Raw genomic sequence first — 25,226 nt, 5'->3', positions numbered from 1 at the left:
TATTTCCACATTTTACAGGATGGAATCTTATCTTTTAGCTATTATGAGGTTTAGAGGGGATTAGAAACATTTAACGGTAAACAATACACACAGTAGTCTTTAACAGATTTTATCCGTCGTCCTAACTTGTTACATTGCCTGACTCCATGTTTACCTTACTTCAACTTTTAACCCAAAAACATGACCCCATATATAAGCTCTACATTCTGATTTGTCATTGCTGCCATGAGTATTGTATTAAACCATCACTTCTAATTTTGAAACCAACTTTCCAGTCTTCAGACGTCTGTAGTCCTTGCCGTATTTGATGAGAGCTGGGGTCTGTTAATGATTTTCACATTTGTAGCTTGTCACAATTGTTTAATGTGAGCTCTATTAACTAGGCTGCCTGGGGTGATTATCGCTTAATACAGTACAATACCAGGAAGAATATGAGCCGACAGGGAGACTACTGCACATATGGAGGGAAGAAATTATGTTTGGTATGTCCTCTCACTTTGGTCTGCCTGAGATCAATGAGGAGCAAAAAAGACGTACTGAAAAAAAGGAATACAGGACAAATAAAGTAAATGGCTCATTAGAAACTTGTTGAAGGTACCCTTATTATTTCTATGTTAAGTAATTATCTGTAGCAGCTTTTCTCAACTGGGGTGCAACCAGGGGGTTGTTTGGTATTGTCAGGGCTCCCAGGTGTGACCAGAGGTGTGTGACTGACGCAGGGAAACGCAGACTTCAGATATGTGATAAACAATATAATTTATTAACACTAACCATACAAACATAAACACAGTGCAATACTAAAACATAATACAGTGCAAACAAACCAAACCAACCACCCACAGATAACAGTACATACAAGCAAGCGTCGTCAGGCAGGCCGGGTCAATATCAATAGGGCAGGTAGGTACAGGGGGAGCAAGCGGAGATGGGTCGGGGTCACAGGCCAGGTTCAGCAGGTAGCAAGCAGCGTGGTACAGAGGGTCAGGCAGAGGGATGGTCAGGGTCACAAGCCAGGGATCAGAACAGGTAGCAAGCAGCGTGGTACAGAGGGTAAGGCAGAGGGATGGTCAGGAGCGAGCCGGGATCAGAGCAGGAGAAGTCAGCAGCGGTTCAGATCAGGCAGGGTCAGCAAAGGAACAGAAACAGGATGCAGGACAGATACAGGGCCCAGGACAAACACAACACCAAGGCAGAGTCTGCAAGTCTGGCCATCCCTTAAATACACCAGTATCATCAGTTCCAGGTGTTAGCTGGCTGAAAGGTTGAGTCTCTGATTGCTGGGAGCACCCGCTGGCCAGCCCTGGTACTGCAGATCAAAAGGCAGGTGAGTCCCACCATTGCTGGCCAGTCCATTCCTGACAGTACCCCCCCCCCCCCTCAAGGAGCAGCCTCAGGACGCTCCAAACAGTCCTAGCTGGGCAAAATGTTCCACCGCCCGGGTCTGGTAACTGGCGGGATATCAAAGACTGGCACACCGGGCAGGACTCCGGGCAGCAGCACACCGGGCTGGATTCCGGGCAGCGGCACATCGGGCTGGACTCCGGGCAGAGGCACATCGGGCTGGACTCCGGGCAGAGGCACATCGGGCTGGACTCCGGGCAGAGGCACATCGGGCTGGACTCCGGGCAGAGGCACACCGGGCAGAGGCACACCGGGCAGAGGCACATCGGGCTGGACTCCGGGCAGAGGCACATCGGGCAGGACTCCGGGCAGAGGCACATCGGGCAGGACTCCGGGCAGAGGCACATCGGGCAGGACTCCGGGCAGAGGCACATCGGGCAGGACTCCGGGCAGAGGCACATCGGATTACCAGGCGAAGCAGCAGGCACCGGGCCCCCGGGGCGGAGCAGCAGGCAGCGGGGCACCGGGCCCCCGGGCGGGGCGACGGGCACCGGGCCCCCGGGCGGGGCGACGGGCACCGGGCCCCCGGGCGGGGCGACGGGCACCGGGCCCCCACCGGGGCGACGGGCACCGGGCCCCCGGGCGGGGCGACGGGCATCGGGCCCCCAGGCGGAGCGACGGGCATCGGGCCCCCAGGCGGAGCGACGGGCGCTGGGCCCCCAGGCGGGGCGACAGGCATCGGGCCCCCAGGCGGGGCGACAGGCATCGGGCCCCCAGGCGGGGCGACAGGCATCGGGCCCCCAGGCGGAGCGGCGGGCGCCGGACCCCCAGATGGAGCGACAGGTCTCGGGCCCTCAGGCGGAGCGGCGGGCGCCGGACCCCCAGGTGGAGCGACAGGTCTCGGGCCCACAGGCGGAGCGGCAGGCGCCAGACCCCCAGGTGGAGCGACAGGTCTCGGGCCCTCAGGCGGAGCGGCGGGCGCCGGACCCCCAGGTGGAGCAACAGGTCTCGGGCCCTCAGGCGGAGCGGCGGGCGCCGGACCCCCAGGCGGAGCGACAGGTCTCGGGCCCTCAGGCGGAGCGGCGGGCGCCGGACCCCCAGGCGGAGCGACAGGTCTCGGGCTCTCAGGCGGAGCGACAGGTCTCGGGCCCCCAGGCGGGGCGGCGGGCGCTGGACCCCCAGGCGGAGCGGCGGGCGCCGGACCCCCAGGCGGAGCGACAGGTCTCAGGCCCCCAGGCGAAGCGGCGGGCACCGAGTCACCAGGCACGACAGTGGGCTCCGAGTCAACTGGCATGACCGCTGGCACTGGGTCAGACATTGGATCGTCTGGCTGGACAGCGGGCATCGGGTCACCAGGCATCAGGTCATTTGGCTCGACAGTGGGCACCGCGTCATCTGGCAAGGCAGTGGGCTCCGAGTCAACTGGTATGACCGCGGGCACTGGGTCAGACATTGGATCGTCTGACTGGACAGCGGGCATCGGGTCACCAGGCATCAAGTCATTTGGCTCGACAGCGAGCACCGCGTCATCTGGCAAGGCAGTGGGCTCCGAGTCAACAGGCACGACAGTGGGCACCGGGTCACCAGGCATTGGATCGTCTGGCTCGACAACGGGCATCGGGTCACCAGGTACGACAGCGGGCTCTGAGTCAATTGGCACGATAGCGGGCACCGGATCATCTGGATCAACAGCGGGCATCGAGTCAACTGGCCTAATAGGATCGTCAGGCTGGATCAGTTCATCATGCTGGGTAGAGGCATCAGGCTGAATGCCGGCGTCCGGCTGAGTAGAGGCTTCAGGCTGAGTAGAGGCTTCAGGCTGAGTAGAGGCATCAGGCTGAGTAGAGGCTTCAGGCCGAGTAGAGGCTCCAGGCCGAGTAGAGGCATCAGGCCGAGTAGAGGCTTCAGGCCGAGTAGAGGCTTCAGGCCGAGTAGAGGCTTCAGGCCGAGTAGAGGCATCAGGCCGAGTAGAGGCATCAGGCCGAGTAGAGGCATCAGGCTGAGTAGAGGATTCAGGCTGAACCACGGAAGGCAGGTTCTCCGGTTTGGATACTGGCAGGATGGTATTGGTTGGAAAGAATTTTTAAGAGTTTTAACTACTGGAGCACTGCAAGTAAACGCAGGTCTGCAAACGAATGGAGCAGCTGGAGACAGAGAAGAACTGGAGGATGGAACAGGAGAGGGAGCAGTTGCTACAGAGGGCTTTTTTACAGGGTTAAAGGCAGGATAGGTGCAGCGAATGGGAACAGGGTACTGACATGCGGTAGATAGCCAAGTATACTGGGCTGTAACTGGGGGAGTTGTTGGGAATAAAGGAGTAGAGCTTTGAGGAAATAGATTAGAAGCAGGACTGGGTCTTTGTAAGCTGACTGAGGCTGGGTGCAACAAATCTGTCCATGTCTGCAGTATGGGTTGAACAAAGCTGAGCTTACACAAAGCCTGTCTGACCAAAGACTGCACTGCGTTTATACAATCTCTTAGTACCTGTGGTGAACATGTGGAATAACGTTCCAGAAAGTAACCCACATCATCCTCTAATAACCACACCAGGGACTCTACCTGGTCTGCACTAAATGGTGGCAAAAATTCATCCCTGCATTCGGGGAAACCAGATGAAACCAACTCAACACAAACCTTAATCAATGGCTGCACCATAGAGAAATCTGTGCCCTGATCTACTAGAACATGAGCGAGCCGTATACATTCTAGCAGTTCATCCCGGGTATACTCCTTCAGAGTCTGATAAGCATATTCTCTGTCATCAAGCACTAGCAGAGATAAATACTCAACCTCATCCAGATCCATCCTTCCCAGCAACAAGCCAAGATGGCTTCCCTGTGCAGCCACTTCTGGTCAGGATTGGCCTTGGTGTAATGTCAGGGCTCCCAGGTGTGACCAGAGGTGTGTGACTGACGCAGGGAAACGCAGACTTCAGATATGTGATAAACAATATAATTTATTAACACTAACAATACAAACATAAACGCAGTGCAATACTAAAACATAATACAGTGCAAACAAACCAAACCAACCACCCACAGATAACAGTACATACAAGCAAGCGTCGTCAGGCAGGCCGGGTCAATATCAATAGGGCAGGTAGGTACAGGGGGAGCAAGCGGAGATGGGTCGGGGTCACAGGCCAGGTTCAGCAGGTAGCAAGCAGCGTGGTACAGAGGGTCAGGCAGAGGGATGGTCAGGGTCACAAGCCAGGGATCAGAACAGGTAGCAAGCAGCGTGGTACAGAGGGCCAGGCAGAGGGATGGTCAGGAGCGAGCCGGGATCAGAGCAGGAGAAGTCAGCAGCGGTTCAGATCAGGCAGGGTCAGCAAAGGAACAGAAACAGGATGCAGGACAGATACAGGGCCCAGGACAAACACAACACCAAGGCAGAGTCTGCAAGTCTGGCCATCCCTTAAATACACCAGTATCATCAGTTCCAGGTGTTAGCTGGCTGAAAGGTTGAGTCTCTGATTGCTGGGAGCACCCGCTGGCCAGCCCTGGTACTGCAGATCAAAAGGCAGGTGAGTCCCACCATTGCTGGCCAGTCCATTCCTGACAGGTATTTTCGAGTCATAGTGTCATGTGTTTCCATCGTGCAGGCTGGTCATCAGCATCATGGAAACACATGATGCTAATCCAGGGTGGGTAGTATTCTGAGCAGATCCAGCATTTTCAATGGTATGGAAGCCCTCTACAGCTTTAACCTGTTCCATCTCCTGCCCACTGCCATGTTGCCACAGAAAAGGTGAAGATCAGAAGTTAGGGCTCCTTTGTTAAAAGGTGGAGGGGGGAACTGCGGACTTTGATTTGAAAGGATGGGGGAGAAACTGAGGACTGTTTGAGGATTCCAATATGAAAGAAGGGTAGGGGAAAGTGATAACAGATGATACACCACCTGCTCACAAGGTCTTTACTTGTAATCACACTGGAAAAAAACAATGTTTAAGGTCCAGTTCACTTCTATTCACAGCCTATTCACATTGCTGTCAATTAATCCTTGATGAAGAGGGCACTCTTTGACCCCCGAAACGCATTGGATAATTTTTGATTGTCTCCCTGACTTTTATTAGGACAAAATTGTACTTTGAACTCTGAGCACTGGTGTGGTTCTTCAAAGGGTGGAGGTCACTGAGGAATCTGATGTGAAAGGGGGGGGGTTTAATGAATAACATAATGGGAGGGGCTTAGGACTCCAAAGTGAAAGGGGGATTTTGAGGTGACAGGGACCCTATTTTACACTGGGGTGCCTCGAGATTTTGCATACCTTCAAAGGGTGTCACGACTAAAAAAAGTTGAGAAACACTAATTTATAGGACAACAACAATTTATAACATACAGTAGTTAAAATATGTCTTTATTTAAGTTTTCAGGTGTTACATTACCTCTTGAGAAGAGGAGATTAAGGGGGATATGATCAATATAAATACATCAGTGGTTCATATAGCGAACTCAGTGTAGAGCTATTCACCCTGAGATCATCAGAGAGGAAAAGGGGGCACTCTTTACGTCTGGAGGAAAAGACATTTAATTTCCAAACACGGAAAGGTTTTAAGCCAGACTATGTAACTATGTAACATCATGTAAATAATATGACTCTACAAGATAGAACAGTAAAAAATTGTGGGGAGGGAGGAGGAAGGAAGTGGAGATGGGAATATGGTACAATGGTTGGTACATTGGAGTACAGAACACACAAATCAGATCATCACTTCCACATAAATAGAAGTAGCCAGGATCAGGTGGTAAAATTGGACAAGGTTGGATGCTGGAGAGACATCTGCGATTGAGCATTGAATCAGGCTAAGATGACACTTTGATATCCATTTACAGACACCGTGATCTCTTATGTATGTTTATTTGGAAGTATATGTCCTTTCTAATTACAGTAGGACATCTTCCCTTAGGTTGCTGCTGTGATATATTATGGGTGTGAGACCCCTAAAGATTTGACCCTTCTTTACTTGTCTCACTATAGCTGTGCACATACTGTATGTCTGCCGTTCAGTGAAGCATTATTAAGGGCCATCCAAGGTAATTTAGACTACAATTAAATGCAGCTACAACTTGGTTGTGTTGGGACTGTTTGTATTGTGTGTAGAGGTGATCAGCCCTGCATATGCTCAAATTGTGGACATCACAGCCACCATATTTTGCCTCTATAGGAGCATACAGGCAGAAACTGTAATCCATTTCCACATGGTGTACAAATGCCTCTGTTCCAGGTACCTCTTATCTGCATATGTGGGGAACTTTCACAATGTATCCTTGTATACCTCTTAAAGCAGAAATGTGCTGCATAGGACTAAATGGATATTTATGTATTGAGGATGGCTGTCTTTATGGTGCTGCACAACGCCTAGAAACAAGCACTGTATCTGATTTTATTTTTTTATCTATGGGAGTACCCATGTAGATAAACCAATTCAAATCATTTTACATTTGACAGGTGTGCAGCCAGAGCACCCCAACAAATTTGGGTAAACAAAAGTATCTGATTTTGTGTGGAATATGTGTGATGGAGATCGAAGTGTTAAATGATGTATGCCTTTGTGGCACATATATGGGTAAGGGTTATAGTATTGGCTTTAGTAAAGCTAATGAATAATGTTATATTTAAGATATACACCCACCGGCCACTTTATTAGATACACCTTGCTAGTACCGGGTTGGACCACCCTTTCACCTTCAGAACCTTGGTGGCAGGTGTTGGAAACATTCCTCAGAGATTTTAGTCCATATTGACATGATAGCATGGCTTTCTATCATCTCTACCCAGTCTGCCCATTGTCTTCTGACTTCTGATATCAACAAGGCATTTTCGTCCACACAACTGCCGCTCACTGGATATTTTCTCTTTTTAGGACCATTCACTGTAAACCCTAGAGATGGTTGTGCATGAAAATCCCAGTAGATCAGCAGTTTTTGAAAAACTCAGATCAGCCCATCTGGCACCAACAGCCATGCTATATTCAAAGTCACTTAAATCCCCTTTCTTCTCCATTCTGATGCTCATTTTGAACTTCAGCAGGTCGTCTTCACCACATTAACATGCCTAAATGCATTGAGCTGCTGCCATGTGATTGGCTGATTATCAGTTTGTGTTACCAAGCAATTGAACAGGTGTACCTAATAAAAGTGACCGATGAGTATATATGCTTGATGGCAGCTTTGTTGAAATAGATTTGTGTAGAAGGATATAGGATATGTCTCAATAGCTGAACATCCAAATATTCAGAATGTTTTCATATACCATGATATCTTATTTTAAATTGTGTACAAATAAACAGATATTTTATAGGGAAAGAGCTCTAGCTTTATTATTATAAATATATACTTTTTTGTTTTATGATGATGACTATATTTAGGGTTATATATGGTCCTTAGAAGTCAATAGGACAAGGTTTTCTCTTGAGGAATTGAAGTATTATTTTGTACCACTAGTACCAAGGCCTTTGGACCTTGAAGGTGGGGGGATTCAGTAGCCATTGGGTAGAAAGTTTAGGGCATTACCTATCTTGTAAAGAGATCCATGCAGAACATATACTTTCATACCCATACTCATACTCTCTGTCATCACTCAGTAAATGCTGACCATGGATGATACCTAAACAAAGATGGTGCAGTCCTTCTGGAGAAAAAGAATATAAAGGTATTTTCAGAGCAAAAAAACCCAATAACATACACATAGTACTTTTCAGCAATGCACGCTCATTTGCCCATGTTTTATCGCTTTAAGCACATTGCAAGTATATAAACATGCTATAAATGTGCTCAGCTCATAGAGATCGCTTTGCCACACTATTAATTTCAACAACACCTCCCTTCTGTAGACATCCAAGACAAGAAAACAAATCTCTTTCTAATTTTATTTTACGCTTGTTTTCATCTTTATTTCATAACAAGTTAAACACCACACTTAGTTTGGAGGGACGTTGTACCCTAATACCTCCCTGTGACATCAACTCCAGGAGGTATACCCAATATGTTCAATTGCCAGGAGGTCCTGAGGAAAACTCAAGCACATCACTAAAATGATATCTCCCAGGCAGCCTTTTAACACTTTGAAACTCGCCAGGAGGAACTGGAGCTTGTGACTGAGCAAAGGAAAGTCAAGATTGGCCTTCTCACACTCATTTATCCCAAAAGGGATTAAGTGGTCTGAAAATGATGAAGATATTTCCAAATTTTCTGCAGCTTCCATAACGCTCTCAGCTACAGTTTGGATCTCATCCTTACTTCCACCTCCCAGAAACATTTGCTGACAAAGCATGTATTGGGCATGTTCCATAAAGCATTACGACATGAAGATAGTATGTCTTCATCAGGATATCAGTGTAATATTCCTGGAACGGACTACCTCAGTGACCAAATTCACATTGGCATCTGTGCCTGTGGTGTCACACCAGTTCATAGATATTTCCTTTTGGTTTGTAAAGTCATAGGAGTTTGCATTTTTGGTTAATTAATCCTAGACAAACACTTACCAATTTCCTTTTTGGTTGCAGGAGGCGTGCTGGTTTCTTTGGTATCTCTTTGAAATATTGTTATTTTAGATCAGACATTGTAAAGCAATTTAACCACTGTTGTCCAACTTGTGGCTGTCTGGCTGTCAAAAAAGTCCCAGTAGGATTGGCAGAGTGGGTTGAGGGTGAATGGTGTCCCCTTATGCAACGTGCCGGAGTAAAGAAATGAGGTTGAAACTTTTACTCTTTAAATGGATGTAGTAGGTGGTGGGAAGTGAGTATAGTTCATATTAGGTCAGCTGCTTGTGTGTATACCAGGAAAGTAGAGAACATACATACTGGTTGATTCCACTGCTGAAATGAGTGTGTGTTCTTTGGCTCTGAAATGCATGTTCAGGAAGATGGGAGATTTCCCATCAAGATGCAACATTTGTGCATTTTCACTGTCCCTTCCATTTGTCAGGCTACAGTGCTACAGGTATAATGGTGGTGTATCAGCGCAATTACTGCTGAGAGCCTATAATAGCCTAATAATGGTGGTCCATGTAGCACTGAGGACAAAGCTGCTTGAAAAAGGAGCACACTTCCGCCTTCCACGGCCAGTGCATACTCCGAAACGCATCGCAGTGCATCCTAGGTGTCTGACGTCATCACGGCCACGCCGCCGCTCCGCTCCAGTGTGCGTTCCACCAAGCTCAGAGGGAGGACATGCACGCCGGCTGGCCTCACCGCTGCCCTCCTCCAGCTACCACGCTGCTCCAGCGACTAAGCTGACCGCTCCACACCGCAGCAGATGACGTGGGCCTCCACGTGGCTCTGGCGGCGTAGCGTCTCCTCCTTAGGAGGAGCCTGGACGTGGAGGCCCAGCGGCCATCATTCATAGTGTCAGGGTTAGTTGTCTTGCTGACACATCTTGATGATACCTGCCAAATTTTGAAATAGATGCTTTTTGTTTTTCCTAATAAAGCTGTTTTATTCATAACTTACTACACTATGGGCGTCCTTTCCTGACTCCCTTTGAGGAGCACTTTGTTTGCAGAACCCTGACTTTGGAATCCAATACCAAACTGGGAGGAGGAAGATCTTTTGCTGCATCCTTAAAGGAGGGACCTACTTTCTGTGACCAGACCAGCTTTGTTCCTTCTGGATTGAGGATCCATGGGCTTTTGATATATACTGCTTATATATATCTTCTTTCTGGTGAGTGCGTATTTCAGCCACTTCCTCACGGATCACCAACATTGAATTTCCACTTGTCACCTGACATGTTTCTATGAACTGGACTTGCAGTGGACTTATTTCTGTTTTATTATTAATATCTTCAGCGCTGCACTGTTTTTTATGTTATAAAGTATTCATAGTCCTTGGGTTATAGGCTCATACCTTCAGCTAATTGGACACTGGAAAACTCAACACGTCCCACTCTGTGAGTCCTCAGAGTTTTGCTATTGTCCTGAGGGGACTCCATTCAAAACTTTTTTTTGTTTTGAATAGAGTATGAAAGGCTTAGGATGTCTGGGATCTCTGTTGTTATTTTTTTCTGTCTGTGTCTGCATTAGAAAGTTTTCCATTTGTCCATATCAGTGACAATTCACTAGGAAGTACAAGCAAATCTTCCCAAAGCTGAAAGGGGAAGGAGTATAACATATTTGACAGTTCCACTGAAATAGGTATCTTCACTGGGATAGGTGATAGGTATAGATAGTTAGATTTAGTTTGTATTTTGGTATGTACATTTAGTTGTCACACTGTAGACAGTGCAGTTGTAATTGCTGTTAGGAAAAAGCATAACATGCACACTGTAATCAGTGTTGCTGTGCTCTGCTAGGTCTAGGTCTTCTCAGTATGTTCAGCTGCTGCCAGCCTGATAGTTCCCTCTGCATCCAGAAAGCTTGAGAATCTTCTGGATAATAAGTGCGGAGCTATGCAGATAGCAGCATGAATATTGATACAGCCCCAGCCTATCCCAGAAAGACAGGCTCTGATGGCATGCTGGGTAACTATGTATTCAATGAGCACACTGGGTTTTTCCTGTATAGGATTGTTCAAGCCTGGGAGAGGACATGCTGCTTTCCCAGGTGATGCTGCTGGATCTACTTCTGTAGGCCTCAGGTGGGCAACCTAAGGGCCTGAGTGCTGAAACCCGGGTTATGCTAAAGCTGACTGAGGGGCCATCTACTAAATGTCTGGCATCACAGAGGAAGGCAACCTACTTTTCTTGGGCCTTGAGTGCAGACACCCCTAAAGGATCTAAGAGACTGAGTTTTACTTAACCCCCTCTGGTGCTAGGGATCAGCTGCAGGTCTAGCTAAAAGGGGACACCGGCTGGTGTCCTGAAGAGCTTTGTCCACTTAATCTCCTACCTAAAGGGTCTCTGCTCTAGTTTGCTACTACTACTGCTACTTCTGCCTTAAAGCTGAAATCCACTGTTTGTTTCAAGCACAGACTTCATCATAGCTTATCCAAAAGAACTCTATATAGTTCTTGTTGTTGGAGTATCCCACCTAATCCCCCAACCCTTATCCAAGTTCTCCAAAAATAAATACAACAAAAAATAACACCCCTAAACCGGTCATTGAAGAAACGTATGAATGAGCCTGTGTGCCTGGCTGCGGGGCAAAGATTTGGGGGAAAATCTGGACAGAATCCCTGTGGCTCATATGGGAGTAGTACTACAGGAGTATTCCCCTTACCTGTTTGGTAACAACTGGTCTCCTTATATTAGTAAAGCAAGTATGGAATATTCTTCCTACACAAGCATCAGTAAATACCTGACTCAAGGTTTTATCGCTTCCCAAATATGTCCAAAACTAGAAAAAAATAATTTTGACTGGAGTTCAACTTTTACTGCTGTAATGTTATTGGCCAATTGTATTTTTTTTTTTTATGCATTGCTCGTTGCTAGTCGACATTTTTGTTCAATTTTAAAATAAAATTTGTCAGAGGAAAAAAGTACCTGTGTTCATAACCCATTGCTGACTTTAGAGTATTTTTTGAGAGCCGAGAGAAACATTATTAAAAATTACAGAATAGTTACAGAAAGACCATTAAAGAAAAGCAACAGGTAACATTTTTTACACCATTGATAGCATTTTGAAATATTGTCTACAGAGAACACAAAAAAGTTCATCTTTAAATGTAAATCAATATTATAAAAAAAAATAAATCACAAAAAACATTTCCATTTTTGCGAAAAACCATAATGTTTGAATGCCTGATCATCTCAGAAGGAAGTGGTTGACACAGAACATAGATCTTGGAAAGAGTGCTTTTCTGGTGTGTAGGTCAGTGTTTAAGAAGGTCTTCTTTGGCTACTATATGTTAACACCGCAGGTCCCTGGAGGCTCCATTCACTAGACCATACTGGGGACTTTCCTTTTCTGTTCCCCTGGGTGGCTCTAGAGGGAACTTAACAGAAGGGTTTAAACGCAGAGCCTTCAGGTGGAAGTAAAATATTTAAAAAGTCCATATATTCAATTTGGGATGTATTTTTGGAGGTGTTTGTGCTCTCTTTGGCTTCTAATCATCAATGTGACAAGGATTTCCCTCTGGTAAAGGACAGTGCTCTTCTGTATCAGTGTGGAACTTGGTGCTAAATTACTGCTATATAAGAATCCTAGCAGCTCCCATAAACTTTTTATAGCTTAGGAAAATAAACATGTGGTTTGAGGCCTTCACATAGCCAGTGCTAGCAAAGTATGAGCTTGCTTTAGAGAACTAAGAAAGAAAATATTGGTAAAACTAATAAATTTCCAAGCCAGCAAACTGAGGGACAGCATGAGGGAGGGAGAGAAGTGAAGATGGGACTTGTAGGGCATACGTTTTCTCTGACGTGATTTCATGGCTTAATTAATACAATTACTGTTTTTTTCTGCAGTAATGTAGCTAGGTTATGTGACTATCCCAATAAATCTGCTACACAGAGATCATAATTTTGTAGAGCTATCCGAATTATTGTAAAAATCATTTCTGTTTTTACATACATGACGCTATTGCTGAGCAGCCTATGGTTAAAATTCATGGTTCTGGCATATAATGTTTAATTCTCTGACGCTGGGGGACATCTGTACCTGGACACTGTAAGTAATTATTAAAAAATGGTAGTGCTCAGTATATAGTTTCTATTGCACTACAACATTAATCTGTATATGGAAAGACTCACCAAAAACGTGCTACTCTAATTTAAGTATATCTAAAGTTTTGGATAAAGTAGAGATTTATGAAAACCCCTCTTTTTTTGCTATTGTTGTCCCATTGGGTTGATTTCCCTTCATTTCCTGTCACTTAATCACAACAGAATCCAAAGGGAAATCTCTCCAACATGAGGGAAATCTGGAATTGGTGTCCCTATTGGATGATTTCCCCCCTCTATTCCTGGTCCGCTGACAACTCAATATTTTAGATTTTCTTTCAATTTATCCCTTGATGACAGTGGTCAAATTAGAGGGTGAGGCCCCTAGGGAATGCAAAGAGTTATACTGCTCTATCCACACTACTCTATCCACTCACATAAAAAACGTTGGTAAACTTTTATAACTTTATTTGTGAAATTTATCAGATTATTGGGTAACTATAGTGCCTAAATAATGATCTTGGGGTATGTACTTGTATATAGGTGAGACGTAATGGGCTAATACCATAGTCAGAAGGGAAGACAAAACAGTTTTACAAATTCTTTTCTAATTTCTGTAATACTGAATATGTTTAGATTCAGGTCTCAAACCAACATTAAGCTGAACAGAATTTCTGTAACAATTATAACCTTGCATCTTCTGTACACACAAAAAATTGTTGCCCTGTGTATCTCAAATAAAATGTTCTCCCATAAAGTGATTTAGAGTAAATAATTGCATTCAAATTAAAAAATGTAAAAAAGCTTGAGTCCATATAATAATTCAATAGATTAGTAGAAAAAAAAAAAATTTTCTCCGTGCAAGTTAAGAGCATAATGTACTAGTATGCATCGTATACTAGCACATTATGAAAGACTTACCTGAAAATAAAGCCCTCCATCAGAGCACTATCACGACTCCCCAAGGCTTCCATCTTCACCCTGTCTTCCTTCCAGGTTCGCGAGCTGCAGCCATCTGATTGGTATAGGCATAAGTGGGAGTATTGGCCATGGCACGGCTCTCTCAATGGACGGCATGTGGTCCATTGACAGCGCAGTGCACATGCGCCGGTGACATCAACAGCACTTCTACAGTAAATATCTCCTAAACAGTAGGTAAAAGATACAAAAGTGGGTTTACTTTCATCATTCTAAAATAAACCCAGTGAGATGTGTATCCACCTTCCTAACATACAGCCTCTTACCAGATACACAGTCCCCAAATTATAGGTGGTCTGATGAAGCTGTGTTGGTTTCGATTTGGATCATCTGCCAAGGGAATACAAGTGGTATTGCTTTCTCCTCCTCCTAGTCTTTTTAGGGACTCAGTTTAAAAAGAGATGAATCACCAGTAGTGAGGTACAGTTAAAAAGATTTAATTGATAAAAGCCAAAAAACTACTTACAATATTGCTATACAAATAGCGCATGTAGTATAAGATGCTGCTGGTGCTTGCTCCAGCAAGTGTGGGTGACATTAGCATGAACTCCTTTCCACGGACTCCTTCCCACCCAAGAGGACATCATATGGTGTCCTCCCAGGATAGTGCCTCATGCGCACCCCATGGTCCATTCTGTGGCATGATCTGTGATCCGCTGTGTCCACCGGACACAGCGGATGACAGATCTGTGTACCGGGCCACTGTCGGTACCATGTGATTGCTGCGACCAATCACAGCAGATCACATTGCAATTGTACACAATGAATAGCTTCCATTCATAGCCATTTACTGTGTTGCTCGCTGTGATTGATTGCAGTGATCACATGATACAGACAGGGCCAATCACAGCCCATTTGTACCATGTGAGTAGCTGTGGCCAAAATTAAAAAATTCTGATCACATCCCCAGAGTAGTACTTTTTTTTTTTTTGCATACTGTCACCAGTCAGTGTCCCTGATCACTGCCACACCAGTTATATGATGATGCTGTACTGCACTGGTGAAAGTATGTTAAAAAAATAAATAAATAAAATTTCTTAATTTTCCAAAACATTTGAGCAAAAATTTACAACTTCAAAAAAACTCCCCATGCCATTTACTAAATACATTAGACTGTCTACTTTCCAAAAAAGAGGGGTCATTTGGGAGGTATTTGTACTGTCCTGGTATTTTCGGGCCTTAAGAAATGAGATAGGTCGTCAGTACATCAGGACTGATAAAATTTCAGATATATATACCATAGTTTGTAGACTCTATAACCTTCCTCTAGACTAAATATTATACAACTATTTGGGCTATTTTTACCAAAGAAATATAGCAGAATACATTTTGCCTTAAATTTCTGAAGAAAGTTTCTTTATTTGCAAAATTTGTGTAACAGAAATCTAGGAAGATGCGTTTTTTTCTTTTTCCGTTTATTTAGCAAGGAAGAAAAAACCCAGTGCTGATCAAATACCACCAAAAGAAAGCTCTATTTGTGTGAACAAAATTTCACTTGGGTACAGTGTTGCATAACTGAGTAATTGTCATTCAAAGTGTGACAGCACTGAAAACTGGCCTGGGCATGAAGAGGGTAAGTATGAAGTGCATGAAGTGTCCAGTAGTGAATTGGTTAAAAACATACTTTTGTCTGGATCTGGATTTAACTTTCCAATTTTCTGTTCCATTTTTCCCAATGATAGTTGTCACTGGAACTAAAATATTATGTTGACAATAAAGGAAAATTGCTAGATTACAGTATAGTGTGTGGAGCTCCTCCAATCTTCATTGCTCAAGTCTGCTGGACAGGCCCACTATTGCCTGCACTGTTGTGATTATCTGCCCAATGCTTCCAGGTGCTTTTTGTGATAAGACATGGCCACTTCAAAGTGCACCACCTTTGGTTGATCCAATTTCTCCTATTAAGAGTTGCCACATTATACCTCCCTTGGTTGCTCCTACTCCTCCTACAAAGGGTCTCCATACTGTACCACCTTTAGTTATTCCCACTCCTCCTATGAAGAGTCTCCATAGTGTACCAACTTTGGTTGCACCCATGCCTCCTATTAAGAGTCTCCATAGTGCACCACCTCTAGTTATTCCCACCCCTTCTATTATGATTCCCCACAGTGTACCACCTTTGGTTGCTACCACTCCTCCTGTTAAGAGTCTCCATAGTGTACCACTGTTGGTTACATAGTTAGTCTTGCTGAAAAAAGACAAAAGTCCATCCAGTTCAACCATAAAAAAAGAGTTATAATCCAATCAATACAGTTGATCCAGATGAAGGCACCCCCCCCCCCCAGAAAAGCATGATCCAATTTGCTCCTGCAGAGGAAAAATTCCTGCCTGATCCCCCGAGAGGCAATTGGATATTCTCTGGATCAACTTTACCTATAAATGTTAGTATCCAGTTATATTCTGTGTATCCAAGAAAGAATCCTTTTTTAAATCAATCTTCTGACCAACTCTTGAGGGAGTCTATTCCAAATTTTCACAGCTCTTACTGTTAAGAAACCTTTTCATATCTGGAGATTAAATCTCTTTTCCTCCAGATGTAAAGAGTGCCCCCTTGTCCTCTCTGATGACCTCAGGGTGAATACTTCTACACCGAGTTCACTATATGAACCACTGATGTATTTTTATATGTTGATCATTTCCCCCCTTAATCTCCTCTTCTCAAGAGAGAATAAATTCAGTTCCTCTAATCTTTCCTCATAGCTGATCTCCTCCATGCCTCGTATCAGTTTGGTTGCCCTTCTATGTACTTTCTCCAGTTCCCCAATGTTCTTTTTGTGAATTGGTGCCCAAAACTGAACTGCATATTCCAGATGAGGTGTTACTAATGATTTGTACCGGGGTAATATGATATCTCTCTTTCTGGAGTCTATACCTCTTTTAATACAAGAGAGGATTTTGCTCGCTTTAGAAACCGCAGCTTGGCATTGCATGCCATTATTAAGCTTGTGATCTACCCGAACCACCAGATCCATCTCCACCATTGATTCCCCCAGTTGTACCCCCCCTAGTATGTATGACGCATGCATATTCTTAGTCCCCAAATGCAGAACCTTACATTTATCAACATTAAACCTCATTTGCCACATATTTATCCAATTACACAGAGCATTAAGGTCGACCTGGAAGTTGGAGACATCCTGTAAGGACGTTATTCCACTGCACAGCTTGGTGTCATCTGCAAAGACTGAAATGGGATTTTTAATCCCAGACCCTATATCGTTTATAAATATATTAAAAAGTAAGGGTCCCAACACTGAACCTTGGGGTACACCACTGACAACCCTAGACCATTCAGAGTATGAATCATTAACCACTACTCTTTGAATACAATCTTTTAGCCAGTTTTCTATCCATTTACATACAAATTTTTCCAAGCCTGTAGACTTTACTTTACACATTAGCCATGTGTGGGGAACTGTGTCAAACGCTTTTGCAAAATCCAAGTATACCACGTCCACCCCCACCCCTCTGTCCAAGTATACCATGTCCACCGCCACCCCAGGTCTTTAATTACTTGGTAAAGATTTTGATCCCTTTTTAAATATTGGCACCACATTGACCTTACACTAATCCAGTGGTACTATGCCAGTCATTAAAGACTCACTAAAAATTAGAAACAATGGCTTTGAATGACAGAGCTCAATTCTTTAAAGACCCGTGGGTGTATGACATCCGGTCCAGGTGCTTTATTCACCTTTATTCTGTCTAAATATTTTTGGATCATATCAATTGTGAGCCATGTGGATCATCTGGAGCTGTGTCAATACCATTCCCATTATGGACAAGAGCTCCCCCATGCTCCTTTGTATACACAGAGGCAATTGGATATTCCCTGGATCAACTTTACCAATAAATGTTAGTATCCAGTTATATTCTGTGTATCTAGGAAAGAATCCAGACCTTTTTTTAAAGCAATCCACTGAGCTGGCCAGAACCAACTCTTGAGGGAGTCTATTCCACATTTTCACAGCTCTTACTGTGAAGAAACCTTTCCGTGTTTTGAGATTAAATTTCTTTTCCTCCGGATATAAATAGTGCCCCCCTTGTCCTCTGTGATGACCTCAGGGTGAATAGTTCTACACCGAGTTCACTATATGAACTACTGATGTATTTATACATGTTGATCATATCCCCCCTTAATCTCCTCTTCTCAAGAGAGAATAAATTCAGTTCCTCTAATCTTTCCTCATAGCTGATCTCCTCCATGCCTCTTATCAGTTTGGTTGCCCTTCTCTGTACTTTCTCCAGTTCCCCAATGTTCTTTTTTGTGAATTGGTGCCCAAAACTGAACTGCATATTCCAGATGAGGTCTTACTAATGATTTGTACCGGGGTAATATGATATCTCTCTCTCTGGAGTCTATACCTCGTATAATACAAGAGAGGATTTTGCTCGCTTTAGAAACCGCAGCTTGGCATTGCATGCCATTATTAAGCTTGTGATCTACCAGAACCCCCAGATCCTTCTCCACCATTGATTCCCCCAGTTGTACCCCCCCTAGTATGTATGATGCATGCATATTCTTAGCCCCCAAGTGCATAACCTTACATTTATCTACATTAAACCTCATTTGCCACATAGTTGCCCAATTAAACAGTGCATTGAGGTCGGCTTGTAAGTTGGTGACATCCTGTAAGGACGTTATTCCACTGCACAGCTTGGTGTCATCTGCAAAGACTGAAATGGGATTTTTAATCCCAGACCCTATATCATTTATAAACATATTAAAAAGTAAGGGTCCCAACACTGAAACTTGAGGTACACCACTAATGACCCTAGACCATTCAGAGTATGAATCATTAACCACTACTCTCTAAATACGATCTTTTAGCCAGTTTTCTATCCATTTACATACAAATTTTTCCAAGCATGTAGACTTTACTTTACACATTAGCCGTGTGTGGGGAACTGTGTCAAACGCTTTTGCAAAATCCAAGTATACCACGTCCACCCCCACCCCTCTGTCCAAGTATACCACGTCCACCACCACCCCTCTGTCCAAGTATACCACGTCCACCACCACCCCTCTGTCCAAGTATACCACGTCCACCGCCACCCCTCTGTCCAAGTAAACCACGTCCACCGCCACCCCTCTGTCCAAGTATACCACGCCCACCGCCACCCCTCTGTCCAAGTAAACCACGTCCACCGCCACCCCTCTGTCCAAGTATACCACGCCCACCGCCACCCCTCTGTCCAAGTATACCACGTCCACCGCCAACCCTCTGTCCAAGTAAACCACGTCCACCGCCACCCCTCTGTCCAAGTATACCACGTCCACCCCTCTGTCCAAGGTTTTGCTCACCCCCTCATAAAAAGGAATAAGATTTGTTTGACAAATTCTGTCTTTCATGAATGCATGCTGTCTGTTGCTTAAAATATTTTTTTCAAACAAGAACTCATCTATGTGGTCTCTTATTAAACTCTTCAGTATCTTCCCAACTATAGAAGTTAAACTAACAGGTCTTTAATTACTTGGTAAAGATTTTGATCCTTTTTTAAATATTGGCACCACATTGGCCTTACACCAATCCAGTGGTACTATGCCAGTCATTAAAGAGTCCCTAAAAACTAGAAACAATGGCTTTGAAATGACAGAACTCAATTCTTTAAGGACCCGTGGGTGTATGCCATCCAGTCCAGGTGCTTTATTCACCTTTATTCTGTCTAAATATTTTTGGATCATATCAAATGTGAGCCAATGTGGATCATCTAGAGCTGTGTCAATACCATGCCCATCATGGACAAGAGCTCCCTCATGCTCCTTTGTATACACAGAGCTGAAGAAGGTATTTAATACATTTGCCTTCTCTTTGTCCCCAGTCACCCATTCTAGATTATTCTGTAAAGGGCCTATATGCTCAGACCAAAACCTTTTTACTATTAATATATTTGAAGAATTTTTGGGGGTTGGTCCTGCTATCTTTTGCAATCTGTCATTTGTTTTCAATTTTTGCAGCCTTGATTTCCTTTTTGCATATTCTGTTATATTCTTCGTAATGTATAAACGATGATAGCGTTCCTTCATTTTTATAAAAGCTCTTTTCTTATTAGTTAATAACTTTTTTAACTTTGGCCATTTAGCCATTTAAACTTGTTAAAGTGGTTGTTCCCACTCCTATTAAGAGTCTCCATAGTGTAACAAACAGGCCATACATGGGCCAATTCCAAACGATTTTTTGATCGAAAATTGAAAACATCGTTTGTTCTGTAATCTGATGGTGCCACCAATGATTTTGAAAATCGGTCATTTTTCACAAATTTTCCAGCATGCCCAATAAATGAAATGGGGAGGAACCACGAAAATCGGCCAGTGCCATTTCCCCACTAACAGAGCGAAAATCGGCCGATTATTCTTATGTCCTATGTTCAAATGAAAAATCGTTCAAACAGTGACCCATGTATGGCCAGCCTAAGAGCAAGATCACTTTGCAGTTGTTATTGCAATATCACTACTTGGTGTGCAGACCTGGGAACTCAAGCACAGAGATCCCACCACAGGAGCCCCTGAGCAATATGAGAATCCACTGACTGGTTTAACATCTCCAGCATCCACCAAAAACCAATACATCAATTTTGGGTGGATTGACTTTTAAACAGAGATATGTAGCAGAAATTGTATACATTGTCTGCCTAAATTATCCGATGACCTTATCAAATGTTTTCTCGCAGAGAGAAAAAAAATTCCTCTGAGACTCCTGCATTGATAGTGATCCAGATTTATTTTCAGAACTGACATTAGTATAGAAACTTCCAAACAAGGCAAAGTAAAAAACAGGGCTGGATCCTTCTCTCCCTTCCATTAAAAAAATTGCTTGGCAACTGCACTACTAATTGCCGCTATGGAGAAATCCAGAGCGCTAACCATTCCTCCTGACCTGTCTAATAAAAGAGGAACTTTCACCTCCTCTGTCCCTTTTAATGGCTGACAGGCCCTGGCTGTTGTGAATGGAGTTATATCGTTGAAATAAGGAAAGATTTTTTTATGCTGGCAATTTTATTACTGAAAAGTTGTCCTGTGGTTTGTTTTTTCCCTCCTCTCTTCCAATATGCGGCTAAAGTGCACACACGCTGCATTTTTCGTGGATTTCCAATGATATTTTTCATTTCATGTGGCTGAAATAAAGCACAGACAGATCTGTTAGAGGAAGGCAAGACTAACAAACTTCATTCTCCGCTTGGCGCCGTGGGTGGCATGATTACGTCTTGTACTGGGCTCAGTCCTGAAATACTGAGGGGGTTGACACCGACCCCAATGTTAATGGACACAATAGCTGAGAAGAAGCAAGAATAAAGAGCAACTCTAGGTAACAAACAGCTAAGGGTATCCAGGCAGTTTTGCAACTGTTTGTGGCAGTTTTTTTTTCAGTTTTGGAATGAGAATGGAAACAGGGAAATGTTAGAATCCCTGTCTGGACCGTATTGCTGTCTAGTCCCCCATTTGGGTGATTTGTCTTTATCTCCTTTGTATTTGATGGGGATCTGTCAGAAATGGAAGAGAGGGAAAATCTTTTTGATTCTTGTCTATTTGACAGAGAGAAACGAAAATGTAGGAAAATCATTTTGCTTACAGCAGCAGACCAATGACCAAAGCATGAAACCAGCCTCTTTTAGGGTGTATTGATAAACAAATTTGCATAGCCATTCATCCATCTAAACTGCATGAAAATTTGTTACGTGCAAATGGAAGAAATTCAAATGTTCTCAGGCTGTGCAGGTTGAATGTGGAACAATACTGTAATGATGATGTGATGATGGCCACTAGATGAAGCTAAGGCAAATACTTTTTTTTCCTATTGAAGCCCTCTTTTGGGAGGCTTACGAGAATTGGCCCTCCCCAAACAGGATATTGCGCTAAACCTGTAGGTAAATAGGAGAACCAGAACCTTCGCTAAGTGGAAGAGTGGGTTTGATAAAGTTGGCAGTGCGTCCACCCAGGACAAGACCTCTGTGAAAAGAGGGGATTCTCTTCCTGGGAAATTATCCAGCTATCTAAACAAAGTACTTGGGAGCTGAAGAACTACTGAAAACAGCAAATAACATTAACCCTAAGTATATAAATGCACATCAGTATACAGTATAAATAGTACAAAATGTATATAGGAATTGATTAATACTTGTACATACATCCATGTATAAACAGGTGTAGAACTGCACCCGTAGGAGTTGTTGAAGTTTTGGGTCCCGCTATAGTCCTGCACAGCCAGGCAACACTCATTTTCACAATAACTTGCATTCAGGAGACAGTAACCAGTCTTTGAGCTTTGCTTTAAAGATTTATTAGGGGAATTGAACTGAGCTGGGAAACCAAGGACAACTTCCTGGAACTATTTATATGTTTTTACAACAATCTCTTTTGAAGAACTAGCCAGCGTCTCGGTTTGTACCACCCTAGACCGCAGATGAATCCTCCTCTCATCCAGCTATCTGAAAGAAATCCCTGAGCAGGGGATCCACTAAAGTAAGACAGTCTGGGTAGTTGCTAATCTGGTTTTCCACTAGAGTGCTCCTTCCCCTATCTGGCCTGGGGGTGAAGGTCTACTCACTCAGTCCTTCTCCTGTGTTGCTGGTGGGTCGGTGGCTTTTACCAGGCCTTCTAGCTGGACTGCTTCTTCCCTGCCTCACAGGCGGTTCTCTCTCAGGGGGCCGGTGAAGTCCCAAGCTTTCCTACTTCTCAAGGCCCTTCTGCCTGTAGGTGAGCCCTTATCCATCTGGGCCCCCTCACAGGCTCTTCTCTCCAGCTTCACTTCCTCTCCACATTCCACCCAAACTTTCCTCCTACTGAACAGGCTCAGTTACTCTTAAAGGCTGTCCTGGCCCCTTTCAAGCCTCTTGTTGGGGATTGGCCAGGATCCTCTAAGAGTACAGACCAGCCACTCCTCACCTGCACCCACTGCTTCTAGATCTTTGTCCAAAGTCCTAGAGCAGGGGGAAATCACAGAAGGTTGGTCTGCTGAGCCTCTCAGCTCTGACCAAAATTTGACCTTCTGACTATTGCACCCAGGCTGCTATTCAGCCTCTAACAGTTGAAGCTAGAGCTCCCCCTAGCTTCCTAGGAGGGTGCTACACAGTTATTATCAGTAAATGGCCCAATAGGGGTCCTGGCGGGATTCTGCACATACTCCCGGGTATATATACTGTATTTATTAATGAAGATACCTCTAGATCACGGGTGTCAAACTGGCAGCCCCCCAGCTGTTGCCAAACTACAAGTCCCATGAGGAATTGCAAGGTTGACAGTTACAAGCATGAGTCCCAAAGGCAGAGGCATGGTGGGACTCATGTATTTTCGCAACAGCTGGAGCGCTGCCAGTTTGACACCCCTGCTCTAGATGTTCCAGATGAATGTTGCAGCAAGGTCCAGTTGTAGGCGCCCCTGAGAATGATGCTGACTCTGTCTTTGTGTCGGAGACCTGAAGACAAGATCTGCAGTAACAATTAGATCCTCCATTGGTTGTCCAATAAGCCTGGAACAGAGCTTCTCACCGGCAGAAACTGTGGTATGGCACTGGTACTGTGGCACTGGAACTCAGAATCAGCCTATCTACTCCGTGCTTTATTCTCTCCCTAGTAATTTCTAAAATAACAAGAGCGGTATATAAACACTTTTGCAATAAACAGGTTAATTTACTAATATACAGCAAGGTGGTCACTACATACATACAGTAGCACAGACCTAGCTATCTGGCATTGTGCATGTGAAATAATAAATACAGGGCAGAGATATTCTGTCAATACAAGGCAAGATATTCTTGCAGCAACATATTTTCATAGATCTTACAAACAGGGGTCCTACACATTACACTCTACTAAAAGTAGAGGCGTGGCTATTTTTTTACACAACTCATTTCCCTTCGATACTCAACATGTTTATCGTGACCGAGAGCAGATTTATCATTATTAAAGGCACCCTCTGGGGTCGTGAACTCACGATTGCTAATGTTTATGCACCAAATTCAGCACAAGCATCCTTCTTTTCCCGTTTTTTCTTGATAGGTTTCTATCCCCTCATTTATTGGTGGGAGGTGATTTTAATTTGGTAGCTAACCCCCTTTTAGATAGAAGCTCATCCTCACCATCCTCCCAAACCTTCCCAAAATCCCTTATCAAAAAATTAGCTACACTCTTGGAGGGCACATAATGTAGGAGCCAGAGATTATTCATTTTACTCCCACCCACATGACTCTTATGCTAGACTAGATTATATCTATTGTTCCCCCATTCTGCTAGCTGACTCTAGGAAAGCCTGCATTCATTTAAGCCCCTGTTCGGATCATAATATTATCGTGCTATCTATCACTCTCGTAGGTTTAGCACTCCTGGCGACTTAACGACTCTATGCTTCCAAATTCTACCTCTCGCCAAGAAGTAGTTACTTCTATTCAAGAATATTTTCAGTCAAACACAACTCCTGATATCTCCCCGGCCATCTTGTGGGTAGCCCATAAGGCGGTCCTGTGAGGCCACCTTATTTCCATGGCTTCTTCTAGAAATAGAGAGCGGTGGAAACAAATTCAGAAACTTACCTGAGAATTAGAAGCACATTATAGAGCTCATGTTGGCAATCCATCTCTCCTTAACAAAACGATGTTATCGCAAAAGCGTCTAGAACTGAATACTTTACTTTCCCAGAAAACTGAAAAAGCTCTACGCTGGTCGAAGGCCTCCTTTTTATTACATAGTAACTCAGCGTCTGCTATGTTCACATGGAAATGAAACCATTCTATACGACCTCCACATATCTACAAGTTACGTACTAAATCCGGCAGTATCTCCTCTCTTCCTCGTGAAGTCCTGGGTATTTTTGAAAATTTTTATTCCACCCTATTAGCTCCTCCGCAACCAGCTTCCACTCCCCCCAAACGGCTCATGGCTTGATTCTATACCCCTCCCTGCTCTCACACCCTCTCAGATATCCTCTCTCAATGCCCCATGTACTTTGGAGGAAATAATCCATGCAATTAGTGCACTAAAAACTTCCACAGCACTGGGCCCTGATGGGTTTACTGCCAGTTATTATAAACATTTTGCCCCTACATTAGTTAGCTCCCTTTTTGATGTCATTATTCAGGGAGGCAGGTTTCCTGAGGAGATGCTGTTGGCTAACATGTCTTTCATACCTAAAACACTAAAAGACCATCATTTACCTCAAAACTATAGACCAATCTCGTTAATGAACAATGATCTGAAAATATTCAGCCGCATTCTGGAAGATAGGTTGGCCCCTATTATCTCCTCATTGGTCTCTCCAGACCAATCAGGATTTATCCCAGACAGACTTATCATGGACAACAACATTCATCTCACATTAATTGTTATTTAAGATGCCAATTTGCATTCTAAAGAAGTTTTGTTGCTGAGCCTGGACAT

Source organism: Staurois parvus, unplaced genomic scaffold, assembly GCF_062004578.1.
Source record: "Staurois parvus isolate SC_StPar_1 unplaced genomic scaffold, SC_StPar_1.0 ptg000390l, whole genome shotgun sequence".
Classification (NCBI taxonomy): domain Eukaryota; kingdom Metazoa; phylum Chordata; class Amphibia; order Anura; family Ranidae; genus Staurois; species Staurois parvus.
Note: the sequence above shows the minus strand (reverse complement) of the source record.